The sequence below is a fragment of the Diabrotica virgifera genome, chromosome 5 (assembly GCF_917563875.1).
Source record: "Diabrotica virgifera virgifera chromosome 5, PGI_DIABVI_V3a".
NCBI classification, from domain to species: Eukaryota; Metazoa; Arthropoda; class Insecta; order Coleoptera; family Chrysomelidae; genus Diabrotica; species Diabrotica virgifera.
In genome coordinates, this window is record NC_065447.1 from 129,023,230 (window position 1) to 129,040,275 (window position 17,046).

Consider the following 17,046-nt stretch of genomic DNA (forward strand, 5'->3'; position numbering starts at 1 on the left):
TATTTATAGTCAAGCTGATTCGGCATTTATAATATTTATACTTTCACTTTTTATATAATATACAAAACATAAGACAGGGGATTCCACATTCGACGTTCTAAATTCATTGCGTAAAGATTCATCATTGATATTTGAGATCCCAGCGGGTAAACATTATTAGCCACCAACTCTTTACCGTAGTTACTCCGACTTGTGAATAAATGAATATACTATAAGTAGTGTTTACTTCAAACTCCGCCATTGCCTGGTCCCAAGTCCAAGATGAGAAAGGAGGAGGGTTGTGCGTTGGGCTAACAACCCAACCACGTAAAAAGTATTTTGTTATGGAATCGTCAAGATGCCTCGGAACTGGCCTGAATAAAACGATGACGACAAGTGCTATGGAAATGGATACGAGAAAGGTTATATATATGGGCTGCTGGAATGTAAGAACTATGTATGAGATTGGCAAAACTAATCAGGTAGCTGCTGAGATGGACAAAAACAAAATAGAAATCCTAGGAATAGGCGAGGTAAGGTGGAAAGGATGTGGAAAAACGAGACTACAAAATGGAAAAACAATCTTATTCTCGGGACATACACAGGAAACTGCCAAACATGAGGGCGGAGTGGCCATAATGCTGGGAAAAAACGCAGCACGAGCCTTGATAGATTGGGAGGGTGTGACAGATAGGATTATAGTAGCAAGGTTTAAAACAAGATTTCGCAACAATTCAACTCAAATTCAATAAAACAAGAATTCGCAACTCAATAATAAATGTTTATGCTCCGACCAACGACAAAGAACAGGTAGTGAAAGAAGAATTTTACGAGCAACTGCAAGCTGTATATGATAGAACGGAGGCAAATAATAAAAGTGATATCTTAATAGTGATGGGGGATATGAACGCCAAAATAGGTGGAGAAAATGAGGGAAAAGAGTTTGTAATGGGTAGGGAAGGCTTAGGAGAAATAAATGAAAATGGTGAAATGTTTACTGACTTCTGTGCCCAAAACAACTTAATGATTGGCGGAAGTATCTTTCCACACAAGCGCATACACAAGATAACGTGGATTTCTCCAGGAGGTGAAGTACAAAACCAAATAGACCACATTACAATAAATAGACGATGGAGGAAATCACTACTGGATGTAAGATCTATGAGAGGGGCAGATGTAGGGTTCGATCATGTATTAGTGAGAGCGAAATTTACAGTTAAGCTGCGAGCAGCAGCAAAGAGAACGCCGAATAGAGAAAAATACAATGTTCACTGGATCAGAGATGGAAATGACGTACAGAATGAATTCAGAGAGCGAATGCAGAATAATTGGAGAACGGTCGGCGATATAGAGGAAGCCACTGTTGAGGAACTCTGGAACAAGTATAAACAGACGATAAAGAAAACGGCAGTGGAAACAGTTGGCTACAAGAAAAACAGTAACAAACCCTGGATGACAAAAACAACATGGGACAAGATACAAGAACGTAAACAAATTAAAGGTAAGTTACTAGGAATGAAAGACGACGATGAGAAGCAACGATTAGAACAGAAATACTGGGAAAAAAATAAAGAAGTCAAAAGAAGCGCAAGAAATGACAAAAGATCATACCAAAACGAACTCATTAATGAAGCTGAAAATGCGGCAAGAGAAAACGACCTAACAAAATTGTATGACATCACAAGAACCTTGACAAGAACAAGCCGAAATGGTACCACTAAAATAAAAGATAAAGATGGTGTCGTACTGAAAACAGAACAACAAATTCTTACTAGATGGATGGAATATTTCAAAGAAATGTATGAAGAACAGAATATAATAAACGAAATAGAAGAGGAACCTAACAGACAACCAATGAACATGAACACCGAAGAATTCACCCATGAAGAGATAAAAGATGCAATTAATCAATTAAAAAGAGGAAAAGCTGCCGGAATAGACAATATCCCTGATGAGTTAATGAAAGCTGACATCGAAACGTCCACCTCTATACTGTACACACTTTTAAATAAAATTTGGAGAACCGAAGAGCTACCCAGAGAATGGACGCAAGGCTTAATTGTAAAAATTCCTAAGAAGGGCGACACATCCAAATGTGAAAATTGGAGGCCGATCACCCTGCTATGCACAACAAGCAAAATAATGGCCCGAATCATGCTTGAAAGAATGAAGAAGGAATTTGATAAAGTTATAAGGGAAAACCAAGCTGGATTCCGAGCACGAAGATCATGCATTGACCACATTTGTACGATGAGAACGATTATAGAGCAATCATTAGAGTGGCAGAATAAGCTATATGTGAACTTTATAGACTTCGAGGAAGCGTTTGATCGTGTCGATCGCAAAGCCTTATGGAAATTGCTAGAGAAATACGGAATGCCTCCCAAGTATATCAGAATTATAAAACTGTTCTACGAAGGGTCCACAGCATGCATAGTCCACGAAGGCAAGTTAACAGAACAAATAGATATTGGTACAGGAGTAAGGCAAGGCTGTGTGCTCTCTCCAACCTTATTCCTGATAATAATCGACTGGATCATGTCTAAGGCTACTAGTAATAAGACTGGAATAAGATGGAATGTTTTTAACCAACTTGAGGACTTGAATTTGTAGATGACATATGCCTTTTAACAGAAAAAATACAACACATGCAACGCAAAACTGAAAAAGTAGCAGAGGCAGGGAAGAAGGTAGGACTTAACATAAACGTCAGAAAAACTAAGATAATGAAAATAAATACACCAAGAGAAATGGGAATATCACTGGGAGGCACAGAATTAGAAACGGTAGAGAAATTTAACTACTTGGGCAGTATTTTGAACAACAAAGGAGGGACGGAGGAGGACGTAAAACGGAGAATAGGAAAAGCTCAAAACGCATTCAATATGCTAAGAAAAATGTGGTCTTCACGTCAGATGACAAGTAAAACCAATATAAGATTATTCAACAGCAACGTGAAGACTGTATTATTATACGGAGCAGAAACTTGGAAAGTGTCAAGAAAATGTATCGGACAGATGCAAGTGTTTATAAATAAATGCCTAAGGAAGATTCTTAACATTTACTGGCCAAACCGCATATCAAACCAAGAATTATGGACAAGAACTAACCAGGTACCTATATCTAAGACAATATGCAAAAGGAAATGGAGTTGGATGGGGCACACACTAAGAAGACCTGATACAGACATAGCAAGGCAAGGCATAGAATACACACCACATGGCAAGAGAAGATCAGGTAGACCCGTAGAAACGTGGAAAAGAAGTGTGGACAAAGAAATTAATGCTATTGGGAAAACCTGGGCAGAAATAAAGATTAGTGCAAAGGATAGGACAGAATGGAGGCAGACAGTTGACACCCTATGCTCCGCATGGAGTGAAGAGGAATAAGTAAGTAAGTAAGTGTTTACTTCATCAACCCCTATAGTAGGGGGTAACCAACCCCTCACTATCTGAGATGGTTCAGATAAGGAGGAACCACCATATGGCGATCCAAGACCAGGCGAGAACGTATGGAACGAGTATGGAAAGAAAAACGTCAATGTTCTTGCACCTCGACCACCCTAGATAACAGTGTGGTACCTATATAGAAAAGGATGGAGACATCAGGCCCGACGCGGAGCTGAGGATGGAATGGTATGGAGATGGAACATCGTGTGAAAATGGACAATGGTATGGGACGTGCAGCGAGGACTTTTGGGTGATACGAACACAGACGTTTAAAAGTGGTAAGTCCATATTGTTTATTCTTATGGTATTTCCATGATATAGTAGTAATTCGTATAATATAAACAATAATGATAATATGACATTAATTTAAGGTATACATAATCTAATTTTTACCTATTTTTATCGACTTAACCTATTTTTAATTACTTTTATTGCTATTATCGGGAATTTTTTTTACAAATATTATGGATATTTATAGGACGTATTGATCCATTTTACATTTTTACATGATTTTTCTTATACATATATTTACTATTTTACACTATTATCATTTTTATCGACTACTACCGAACTGATTTTTATAATGATGCATAATGATTGATATAATAATTTCCATTGCAATTTACTATTTTTTTTTTGACATAATATTTTATATATATTTACTATACCTCGTAAGACTATCAAATTTATGCGTTCGTTACGAAGTACAGGAATAAGGATAGGAAAATTATGAATAAATGAGTAGCAACAAAGTTACTTGGGAAGACTTCGTCAAAATAGTTAAGGAGATTACGCAAGAAGTAATAAGACAAAGCAGAAGGGTCTTGAAAAAGAAAGTACCTAGATCTAAGGATATACAAGAAGAAGTAACGACACAGTTAATTAAATTGTATAACAAATTCACACACTTAACGAAGAAAAATTGGGAAGCGCTATCGGACAAACAAAGAGAAGCGTGCAACAAATATTTTGGAAGAATCAGAGACAAAGTTATACGCTCATTTCAAGCTGTAAACTTAAGAACAGTAGTTCCAAGTTCAATACACCAACCAATCGACAAGGAAATAGAGGAAGAACAAAGCGACGAAGAAGTAGAAGAGGAAAAAAGTGACGAGGAGATAGAGGAAAAAATTAACGAGGAAATAGAAGAGGAAAGAGGCGACATAAAACGAGATATAAAAATATTAAACATGGCTCCGACAATCAACGAATTTTTGAATATTGCAAGCAAGGTATTGCCCAACGAGTTTGATGGAAGCGCAGGTAAACTACAACCATTTTTAGATGCATTAGAACTACTTGGAAAAATAGCAGAAGGACATGAAGAAACAGCGATAATATTAATAAAGACAAGATTGACCAATAAGGCTAGAAACCTAATAACCACGGAAGATACGATTCCACGTATAGCCGAGGCACTGAAGAAAGAACTAAGAGGCGATAATCCGAAGACGGTAATAGCCAAGTTAGCAAAGAAAAGGCAAGGAAACAAAGATGCAGCAGTGTACGCATCTGCAGTAGAGGAACTAGCGGAACAGTTGAAGGTAGCATACATAGCGGAAGGAATGCCATTGGAATTAGCGAAAAAATACACAACGGAAACAGTGGTAGCAACAATGAAACGAAATGTTAATACGGATAGAGCTAAGTTAATACTGGAGGCAGGTAATTTCACAACACCGCAGGAAGTAGTATCTAAATTTTTATCGATCGATACGACAGAAGAGAACGCACAGGGAAGAGTCATAAATTATAGGACAAATTATGAAAGTAGGAAAGGACAGCAGCAATACAGAAGAGGATACCATAACAAATACGATAGAGGGAGAAGAAATAACTTCGGACAACGGAACGAAGGAGAAGCAACGGACCACCAACGGAACTATTCGAACAGAGGATATAGACAACAACCAAACGTACAGAGGAAACCAGAGAGGAGGACGTAACAGAAACGTAAGGCTACTGGAGTTAGAGGACAGCCAAGAGGAACCAGAAAACCCGCAGTTGGGGGTTTGAATGAACGAAACATACACAGTCAGAAGTGGAATATAATATTTACAACTTCGACTTAAACCTAACGAATTTTGTACGAATGAAGACAGAAATCCTAGAACACACAAATACATTTATCATAGACACAGGAGCTGATATTTCAATACTGAAATGTTCACAAGATTTTATGAAGGAACATGTGAAACCAAACACAAAGGGGAAAATAAAAGGAGTAACTAAAGGAGAATTACAAACAATGGGAGAAGTTGAAACAACACTAGAAGTAAAAGGATCTCGATTTGAGCATATCTTTCAATTAGTTGAACCTAACTTTCCCATTCCAACCGACGGAATCATTGGGAGAGACTTTATTTCAAACTTTCAATGCATACTGGACTACGCTAACCTTAAAATGTACATTAAAGAGGACAATGATTGTTACATTAGTACGAAAATTTTGGACAATATAGATAATGACACGATAATAATACCGCCTAGATGTGAAATTTACAGAGTCGTAAAAAAATTTCAAACGCCGAAGAACGACAGGATTTTAACTATTTATAATGGGAAATAAGCTCGTTCTCAAGCTATTTTCTTGTAGCATTTTTACAATTTTAACTATTTATAATGGGAAATAAGCCACAATATTATTAAAAAATGATTTTTATTAACGTTTAGACGCCCAAATCGGGTGCCGTTGTATTTTGACAACGGCACCCGATTTGGGCGTCGAAACGTTAATAAAATCATTTTTTAATAATATTGTGGCTTATTTCCCATTATAAATACGTAAAATTGTAAAAATGCCACAAGAAAATAGCTTGAGAACGACAGGATAGTGGAACAACAGGAAATACAACCAGGAATATTCATAGCGAGAGCAATTATTCCAAGTAATAATCCATACATCAAAATTTTGAACACAACCTACGAAACAGTAAAAGTAGAGATAAACGCAATCAAAACATTAGACATTAAATTATTCAAAGGAATTACGGGAATCTTTATGCGAAGATTATTCAGATATATTCGCCCTAAGGCATGACATGCTAACATGTAACAACTTCTACGAACAGAAACTGAGAGTTAAAGACCAAACTCCGGTATATATTAAAAACTATAGGACACCTCATGCACAAACAGTGGAATTAAACCGACAAGTACAAAAACTAAGAGACCAAGGAATAATAGAACCGTCCACATCAGAATACAACAGCCCAGTAGTGCTGGTACCGAAAAAAGCTATAGATGGAAATAAAGCACGGAGATTATGCATAGACTTTAGACAACTGAATAAGAAAATAGTCACAGATAAATTTCCTTTACCAAGAATAGACTCGATATTAGATCAACTAGGAAGAGCAAAATGGTTTTCAGTTATAGACTTAATATCAGGTTTTCACCAGATACCATTAGACAAATCATCGAGAAAATACACATCGTTTGGCATGGAAAATGGAGCATTTCAATTTACCAGATTACCTTTTGGATTAAATGTAAGCCCAAATAGCTTTTCAAGAATGATGTCAATAGCGTTTTCAGGAATAACACCAGACAAAGCATTTCTTTACATGGACGATATAGTAGTAATAGGAATATCTGAAAAACATCACCTAGACAACCTGAAAAAGACATTCGAGACATGTCGAAAATTCAATTTGAAACTTAACCCAGGAAAATGTCAATTTTTTAGAAGAGAAGTAACATATTTAGGACATGATCTTTCTCAGGAAGGAGTATCACCAGACAAAGCGAAATATGCAACGATTGAACAATACCCGACACCTAAGACAGCAGAAGAAACAAAAAGATTCGTAGCATTTTGTAACTATTATAGACGTTTTATTCAAAATTTTGCTGAAATATGCAGACCACTCAACAGATTATCGAGAAAAGGAGTAGAATTTTTTTGGTCAGAGGAATGTGAAAAAGCATTCAATAAGCTTAAATCGTCTCTGATGAAGCCACCGATCTTAAAATATCCAGATTTCAATAAACAATTTATCCTAACAACAGACGCATCCAACGAGAGTTGTTCAGCAATTTTAAGTCAAGATTATAACGGAATAGATCTAAAAATAGCATACGCATCAAGAAGTTTCAATAAAGGAGAATGTAATAAACCTACAATCATTAAGGAATTACTAGCGATTCACTGGGGAATTAATCATTTCAAATGTTATTTATATGGAGCACCAACATTTTCAGTAAAAACGGATCATAAACCACTAACGCATTTATTTTCAATGAAGGAACCAACCTCCAAACTTACAAGGATCAGATTAGATTTAGAGGAATACGATTTCGAAATAGAGTATATAACAGGGAAAAATAACTACGCAGACAGTCTTTCAACAATCACATTACATCAACTAAAGAACCTATACATAGACAATACCCATATATTACCTATAACACGAGCTCAAGCAAGAGAAAAGGAGAAAGAATCAAGGCAAACGAAGGCAGAAAGTGAACCCGCACTACAGCCAGAAGCCACCAAACAGACAGTAAGGAAGGTACTAAATAATTTAGAGGCGCATAGACTACCAATTTTGTCTTTTGGAGCAGAACTAATCTCACCAAGACTGAGCATTAGGGTCAAAAACAAAATAAAATGCAGCAAGAGCATAGCCACAGGATTCAATCATTTCGATTTAAACCAAATGTTGGCACAGCTGGATAAGCTGGCGGTAGAGAATTCAGTACGTAAAGTAAAAATATACGTAAACGATATTATTTTTAAATTGTGCACAATAGATGAATTTATTAAACAAGGAAACAAAATATTGAAGAATGTAGAAATATACATATGTGAAGTACCAGAAACAATAGAAGATGACAAAGAAAAACACAGATTAATAGAAGAATATCATAATCACCCGATGTTTGGAGGACACGTAGGAAATAATAGACTAATAAAGAAGCTAAAAGCAAGATTTAGATGGAAAAATTTGGAAAAAGACGTAAGAAAATACGTTAAACAATGTCATAAATGTCAAATTAACAAACCGAAAAGAACACATGTCGAAGAATTCGTGATATCGGACACTTCTTCCAAACCATGGGACAAAGTACACATAGATACGATAGGTCCATTCACTAAAAGTAACGAAGGTAATAGATACTGTATAACAATGTTATGTGAACTTACGAAATACGCGGTCAGTATACCCGAGTGCAATAAAGAAGCTGAGACAATAGCCCGAGGAATTTTTGATCATTTCATACCAACATACCGACTCATGAAGCAAATAAGAACAGACCAAGGCACAGAGTATAAGAATGAAGTAATGCAGGAACTAACAAAGCTACTAAAAATAGAGCACAACTTTTCAACGGCGTACCATCCACAGTCCATTGGAAGTTGCGAAAAACTGCACAGAACATTAAACGAGTACGTAAGAGCATTCATAGACGAAGACAGAGAAAATTGGGACGTGTGTTGCAGAATGTTCACATACTGCTACAATACAACCCCTAACGCGTATCATGGCTACACACCGTTTGAACTGCTATATGGCAGGAAGGTTAACCTACCGGAAGACCTTACACAAGAGATTCAACCATGTTACAATATAGATGCCTACTACAATGAGTTACGCTACAAACTACAAAGCGCACACGAGAGAGCTAGAACCTTCTTACTAAAGCACAAAGAAAAGAATAAGCTCAAAGCAACACCACAACACTTTAAAATAGGAGACCTAGTCCTGGTAAAAAGGGAAGAGAATGGTAAGTTTGATAGTCTTTATGTAGGCCCCTTCACAATAACAGAGGTAAATAACGTTAATTGTAAGATCAGAATGGAAAGCAATAAAATCAGGGAAATACATAACAATAGATTATATGCTTACAATCCGAGAACACAGTGAGTGACAAGTGGAACGGGAACAATGTTGATAACGAACATTTTTTCTTTGTATTTAATTGTTAGTTATAGGAAATAAAAATTTAATTTGTATTCATTAAAACGCAGTAATCAGTTGGTGGTACTATCTGAAAATTTTCTTCCTTTTCCGTAGTCAGAAAAGTTTTTGACGGAAGGGGAAGATGTATTGGGATTTACAGCATCTGTTAGTAACCATCTTATTAAGTGCAAGACAAATTCTTTTAATATTTAAATGTCCTTGGTAAACAAATACGTTTTGTTTATCATACACATGATTGACCCATATTACTACACAAGTGTATCAATTATCGATATATAATATATAAAAAATAAGACAGGGGATTCCACATTCGACGTTCTAAATTCATTGCGTAAAGATTCATCATAGATATTTGAGATCCCAGCGGGTAAACATTATTAGCCACCAACTCTTTACCGTAGTTACTCCGACTTGTGAATAAATGAATATACTGTAAGTAGTGTTTACTTCATCAACCACTATAGTAGGGAGTAACCAACCCCTCACTATCTGAGATGGTTCAGATAAGGAGGAACTATCTCACCATGAAGTTAGCGAAACACATAATATTAAAAAAATAATAAAGCGACAAAATTAATATTTCCACAACTAATTAACAGCAAAGAAGCGACAAATTCAGGACCAACTCGACTTAAATTTGAAATATTATTCGCTGTTGTGAAACATCGAATATTAAGAAAAGTAAAAAATCGACCAAATTAATTGTTCCACAACTAATAAGCGGCAAATTCAGCACCAACTTGATTTGAATTTGAAACATAGTTTGCTGTTGTGATTCGCTAACTTCATATGAAGTTAGCGAAACATCGAATATTAAACAAAATAAAATAGCGGCAAAATTAATTTTTTCACAACTAATGAGCGGCAAAAAAACGGAAAATTCAGCACCAACTCGATTTGAATTTGAAACATTTTTTTCTGTTGTGATTCGCTAACTTGAAGTTAGCAAAACATCGAATATTAAAAAAAAATAAAAAAAGCGGCAAAATTAATTTTTTCACAACTAATGAGCGACAAAAAAGCGGCAAATTCAGCACCAACTGGATGTGAATTTGAAACATTATTCGCTGTTGTGATTCGAAGTTCATATTATGAAGTTAGCGAATATTATATGTTTTGGTTTATATTTTACGCGCCAACAATCTTGTACGTAGGTACTTTGATGTCTCTTTAAATTAATAAATTAATTAGTTCAAAAATTAATAAAGTAACGACCAGTCTAGATTATTATGTTTTTTTTTTGGAAAAATTATTTTTATTGAATATTTTCACGGTCTCCTAATAAAATTTCACGTACTCATTTTTTGTTGCAATAAATAATGTGTGGCTTAAAGAATCACGAATAACTCACAAATTAAAGCACTTACATATAGGGAATGCTTAATAAATAAAAAGTTCCATAAAATATCATTTCACTACAATACTAAAATACTATACTAAAGTCCATTTAAGAAAACTCAAAAAATACTCATTCCTAGTTTTGACAAACCCTGTATACTAAAACTAAACGTTTCTCTATATTAATAATGTTTAACAATAGTAGATTATATTAAAAACAATCGTTTGAACATAAATAGAAATTTTTGTCTCAAATTACTACAATTCTACAGGGTGTGAATATTGCTACGAAATTAAAAATAAAACGTAATTATCTTTTAAACTAGTTCGTATATTACTACAAAAGCCTATATTTTCGGAAAGAAGACATATAGGAGAATCCAAAAATGTAAAAATATACAGGGTGTTCCATTTAAAAAAACAAATTTGTGTTACCCTGTCAATACGGATAGCCCTGTATATTTGGAAATATTTTTAAATTATGGTCATGTCTGGGTAGAAACTTTTACCTAAATAACTTTTTTCGTATCTCTTGCGATAAACGAGTAATTGGACTTCTTCGCACTAATTCCCCACCCTTTATGAAGTTAGCGAAACACGCAATAAAAAAAAGAATGTGTGTGTACTATGTACGCACGTAAGAAGTTATACTTCTAAATATGATTTGAATGAAATAAATATACTTTCGGACAGTTTATTTGTATTTTATTTAAAGATTAAATTAATTTTTACTTACTACCTTCCAAAAATTTTTATTAAAACAATACCAAAAATTAAAAAAAGATTAGAAAACACCAGGATTCGAACAGGGGTCCTCTTGATCTCCAGTCCAACGCTCTACCACTGAGCTATACCCTTTTGTTTATCCGGGCTACAAGATTTCTCAGACATAGTGACAAACAGACGAAGTGAATTATAAAATACTTTAAATATTATGACTTATTATCTTATTCCCGAGGTAGACAAGTCCAAATACACAAAAATTATATAGTAGTTACCTATTTATGATATAAATGTTAAAAGTACAATTTTAAGGCACGTATGTGAAAGTTTCGTGTGAAAGATTCGCTTCGCTCATTCTGCAATTCACATAAGTGCCTTAAAAATATACTTTTTAACACGTCTTATATATTTATATATCAACAATTATAATTTATTCATTCTCAATTACAGAACAATACCTACAAAAACTTTTACTTGAACTTGACTGACATTCCATTTTTATATTTTTCTTGACATTACATCAAAACTGCCTATATTGTCAATACGTAAATCAGAATAACGTCTACTTTTATTTTTGTATATTCTAACAAATTTTAATAGTTTTTTTCTACAAACGTATTTAAATTAAATTTTAAAAAACCTTTTAAACCACCTTTTTCAAATTGCGCAAGTTGTATTATTAATTTAATGTTAATAAATGAAATATAAATATTTTGACGTTTCACAATTTGACAATTCACTTTTAACTGCAGTGCCTTAAAATTTTTAAAGCACTGGTGCTTTAAAGTAGCGTTTTTAACGCTCCTATGGAGTGCTATAAATTGCATTTTTAACACGTTTGTAGAAAAATATATTTAAAAACACTAATATATTCTTTCCACACCTTTTCTGGACTGATATATACATAAATTAAAACATTTAGTAACTAACTCCATACTGCATGTGTGCGCATGCGCGCAGATTAATAAAATTTGACCCTCAATGAAATCGCGCCTAAAGAAGTATAACTTCAAAAAATAATAAAGCGACAAAATTAATTTTTCCACAACTAACTAACGGCAAAAAAGTGGCAAATTCAGAACCAATTCGATTTGAATTTGAAACATTTTTTGCTGTTGTGATTCGCTAACTTCATATGAAGTTAGCGAAACATCGAATATTAAAAAAAAATAAAAAAGCGGCAAAATTAATTTTTCCACAACTAATGAGCGGCAAAAAAGCGGCAAATTCAGCACCAACTCGATTTGAATTTGAAACATTTTTTGCTGTTGTGATTCGCTATTAGCAAAACATCGAATATTACAAAAAAAAATAAAAAAGCGGCAAAATTAATTTTTCACAACTATTGAGCGGCAAAAAAGCGGCAATTTCAGCACCAATTAGATTTGAATTTAAAACATTATTCGCTGTTGTGATTCGCTAACTTCATATGAAGTTAGCGAAACATCGAATATTGAGAAAAATAAAAAAGTGGCAAAATTAATTTTTCCACAACTAATTAGCGGCAAAAAGCGGCAAATTACCATTGTGCTTGCCATAATATTTGCGAGAAGTGATTCGCTAACTTTATGTACATATATCTAGACACGCCCAACAAGTCACCACGGCGTTAAATGAAACATGTAGAATAATTACTGGTTGTATGAAGCCTGCTCCTCTGCCCCTGCTATACCGGGCAGCTGGATTCGCATCACCAGACGACCGTAGATGGGCCTCACAATATGTGGAGAAGTTCAGGCAAACTTTCGATGAACGGCACCAATTATACGGGTTTGACGAACCGCCAGGAACCAGCCGACTTAAATAAATTAAAAGGTTTATGAGAAATGTCAGCGTCGAACCACGCGAACGTCGAACCACCCCTTCATCCAGAACGACCTAATGGAATGAACCTGGGACTGGAGAACCTGGCGGACACTCAACCGCATACGTACAGGTGTTGCCCCTGTAAAACAGAACCTTATCAAATGGGGCATCAAGACAGATAACGACGCCCTTTGCGAATGTGGGGAAATACAGAACGTGGAGCACCTGAGAGTATGCAAACTTTTCCCATCACAGTGAACCCTCGATGATTTATGGCTCGCAAATACAAAGGGTGTAGACGTAGACCGATACTGGGCAGAAAAACTATAGTCGGATCCAGACACGAAAAAGTAAAAAAGTAAGTACCGAGATCGTAAGGTGTATCTATTCGCTACTTATGGAATATATAGGTAACTTTAAATTTACCCCTTTCTCGTTCTAAAAGCTCCTCTTCCTTATTCTAAAAGCTCCTCTTCCTTAGCTTTTTGTTGCTCTTGATACTTCAACCATTCTGCACGATATTTGACTTGCTCTAACACATTCTTCGGACTATTAGCCTCGTTTCGCAGGCTTTCATGCATACTTTTTGGGGGAATAAGAACCTACAAAGTTTATGATCAAATTAAATTTATTATATATGTTACAGTTCAAGTTGATTCTCAGTTAGAGTTGACTATTCCTAGTTCGAGTCAACTCCAACTAAAACGAGCAGTAAAAGTTGATTTGAAAAATTTAATTCAACTTTTACTAGTTTGAGTTGACTATTCCTGGATCGATTCAGTAAATGTTGATTATACGAGTATTCTTGTTCTCATGATCATTTTTCAGTGCGTCACAGTTTTTCGATTTCTCTCTAATGCATTAAGTTAGATGAGACGGAAAAAGCGGTAGCTCCGTGATTAAACACAAAAATAATGCAGCATTACAATGGTTATATACATAAGATGTCTATTCCTAACCTACGTTTGATTCGTTGATATTTAGAATGCGCGTTTTTTCTAGCCAATCAAATACACGTATTACGAACATTTGACGAAAACTTCGTCCATTTTGGCCATTTTTTAGAAGTGTCAAAGAGTCAAGTGACGGTTATTATTCAGGTCAGTATTTTGTGTACCTGTCATTTTGAAATTTCGAATTCGACTTCACTTGTGTTTCACAACATCTTTGTGCATTATTTTGTGTTTTGGTTTAGAATTTAGTCGTTAAAGGTTATACATTGACGTGAGGAGACTAGAGACATTCGAGATGTACCGAAGAGTGCTAAATATCTCATGAGTAGATAGAATAGCCAACGTGGAGGTAATGAGACTTACGCATAAGGAACGAGAACTAACAAATAAGAAGAAAACTGAGATATATGGGACATGTGATGAGAGATGTATATCTAATACTCCAGGTCATTATGCAAGAAACAGATCCATAGTAAGGAGACGTAACTCATGGCTGAAGAACCTTAGGAACTGGTTTGGATGTAATAACAATGAATTATTTAGAGCCGCTGTTTCAGAAATAAAGATCTCTCTGATGATTGCTAACTTTTGAAGCGGAGACAGCACCTAGAGAAGAAGATAAAAACACAGTTTATGGATAGTTTTGTGTCATTTTTTAATGTTTCCATATTTATAAATTTAATTAACAATATTGTTTACTTTTTAATTCTATTCCCCTTTATAAAAAATACCTACATGTTAACATATTGTGTAAAAATCAAATCTACTAAATTAATAATTCCACAAGCTTTTCACCTATGGCTAAGTACGATTGTGGCATCTGTCAGATTCGTCAATAATTACATGAAATAAGTCTCGACACAGCCAATACAGTATATGACGTCATAATTAATGACGCACTGAAAAATGATCATGAGAACAAGAATATAATCTCACGTGCTTTTTTGTTGACTGTGCGTCTCTTTGTTTTGACCGTTTCAACTACTTATTATGATTTGAACATATAGGCCAGGAAATGAAGCTGAAAAAATGGAAAACCTCGCAATTTTTTCGTCCAGCACCGATTTGTACAAAAAATTTGGGATTAGGCTCATTTTACCCTCTAGTACATTTTCTATATTGAGCCGTTGTACGCTTTTGGTTTTTTAAGGGTGATAACTACCCCTAAGTAATGTAAAAAATGATAAAATAACATTTTAAACTTTAATATGGTCAACATTTAGTTTTTATTAGTTAAATCATCATTGTTTTATGCTGTAGGATATAATATTATAATATTTTAACTCTTAAAACCACCCTTGTTGGAGCTATATACAAAAAATTATTTATCCTAAAAGAATGATTTCGGCTTGCATAGATTTGCATAAAAATTTGGGATTAGGATCATCTCACCCTGTACTTCATATTCTATATCATGCCCAAGGGCGTTGATTATTTTTAGGGGTGTAAACTACCCCTTATTGTCAAAAATTATATAAAACATTGTAAACCTTAATATGGGTAAAATTTGGTTTTGATTGGTTAAATAATGACTGTATTATGCTTTAGGATATAATATCATAATCCTTCAACCCTTAAAAATCACCCTTAATAACATTGCAATTTTTATAAGTAATTAATAGATCTATACAGAAAAAAAGTAGAATTACGTACTAAAACATTTATTTACAAAAAATATGAATTTACAAATACAAATAGTTTTTTAATCATTTTCATCGAGATCGATGTCATCTTCGTCTTTTTCTATAACTGGTGGGCTATATCATAGCTATAAGAGCTAAATTATATATAAAGACTTTGAAAATTAAATTCCGTAAGATCCCTTAGTTTTTAAGTAGGGTGAGTTTAAAGGGCTCGAATAAGGAGCTGTTTGCTTGTAAGAGGTTTTAAGCAGCTATACCTCGCTAAATGTTCACTGTAAAGAAAGTATCTGCAAAGGTTAATTTTAGTTATTAAAAAAGATACAATTTAATACATACTTTATAATTTTTTTTTGTATCTCTAATATTTTCGGAGATATTTTGAATAAGAGATATTTGACGCAATTTCAAAAAAACTTTATCTCTGCAAACTCCAATTTCATCTCTTTTACTCCAATTTTTCTAAATTTTAAATAGGTCAAACTTCTTGGGTGTATTGATAATACATATATAAAAAGAATTACAGAAGGCCGAAGAACAATTTGAATTAGGAGGGTAGTTTTCACTGATTTTTTCGTAGAAAAAAGTAGGTACCGACCTTATTTTGATCATAAGTCGCTCAATTTTTATGCCAGAAACTTTTTTTTGAAAGGTCTAATTTTATGCTTAAAAAAATATTCTGTAAGTTTTCCTCGAAAAATGAGTTTTTCCGTTATTTGGCTTGGAATATTTAAAATTATGCATTTGACGAAAAAAAGCTAACCTTTAACATGCCGTATCTCAGTTTGTATTGGTTGTAGAAAAATTATAAAAAAAAGATTTTGTTTCTGTTTCTAAAAGATACAATTTTTAAAGCAATAGTTTTTATTCACTGTATATTTTTGAGTTATTCTTGGAAAACCCTTTCAACCGCGAATATCTCGAAAAATATTAGTTTTACGAAGAAAACGTAAGCAACAATTTTTTAGAAGTGCATTTTCCATCGATTTCCCTGGTTAAAATGTAATGAAAAATTCCCGCCCCCGAGATGTGGGTGGGGAGGGCAACCACCTCTAAGGTTTCATCGTACAGCGGTATGATATAGAAAATGATCCTTGGGCTATTCCCTACCTTCTGTGAAGATTTCAAGAAAATCCAAGATAACGAAAAAATTGCCAGCCAAAATGCTTCATTTTCTGAACTAATGCGTGCGTGTGTGGGTGCGTGGTGTGTGTGTGTGCGTGGTGTGTGTGTG

At 34.4% G+C, this 17,046-nt stretch overlaps 1 protein-coding gene across 2 annotated transcripts in view; it reads right to left on the reverse strand.

Annotated features, from left to right (window-relative positions):
* The window catches only part of LOC126884388 (splicing factor 3A subunit 1), a 1,074,980-nt gene that overhangs the window by 624,474 nt on the left and 433,460 nt on the right, over nucleotides 1–17,046 (reverse strand). The window contains exon 1 of one of the 2 annotated variants that reach the window (XM_050650306.1): nucleotides 13,646–13,687. The exons of the other annotated variant lie outside the window; for it this stretch is intronic. The gene's annotated coding sequence lies outside the window, so the exon portion shown is untranslated. Of the gene's footprint in view, nucleotides 1–13,645; nucleotides 13,688–17,046 lie in introns of those variants that run through there. 2 annotated transcript variants of the gene reach the window in all.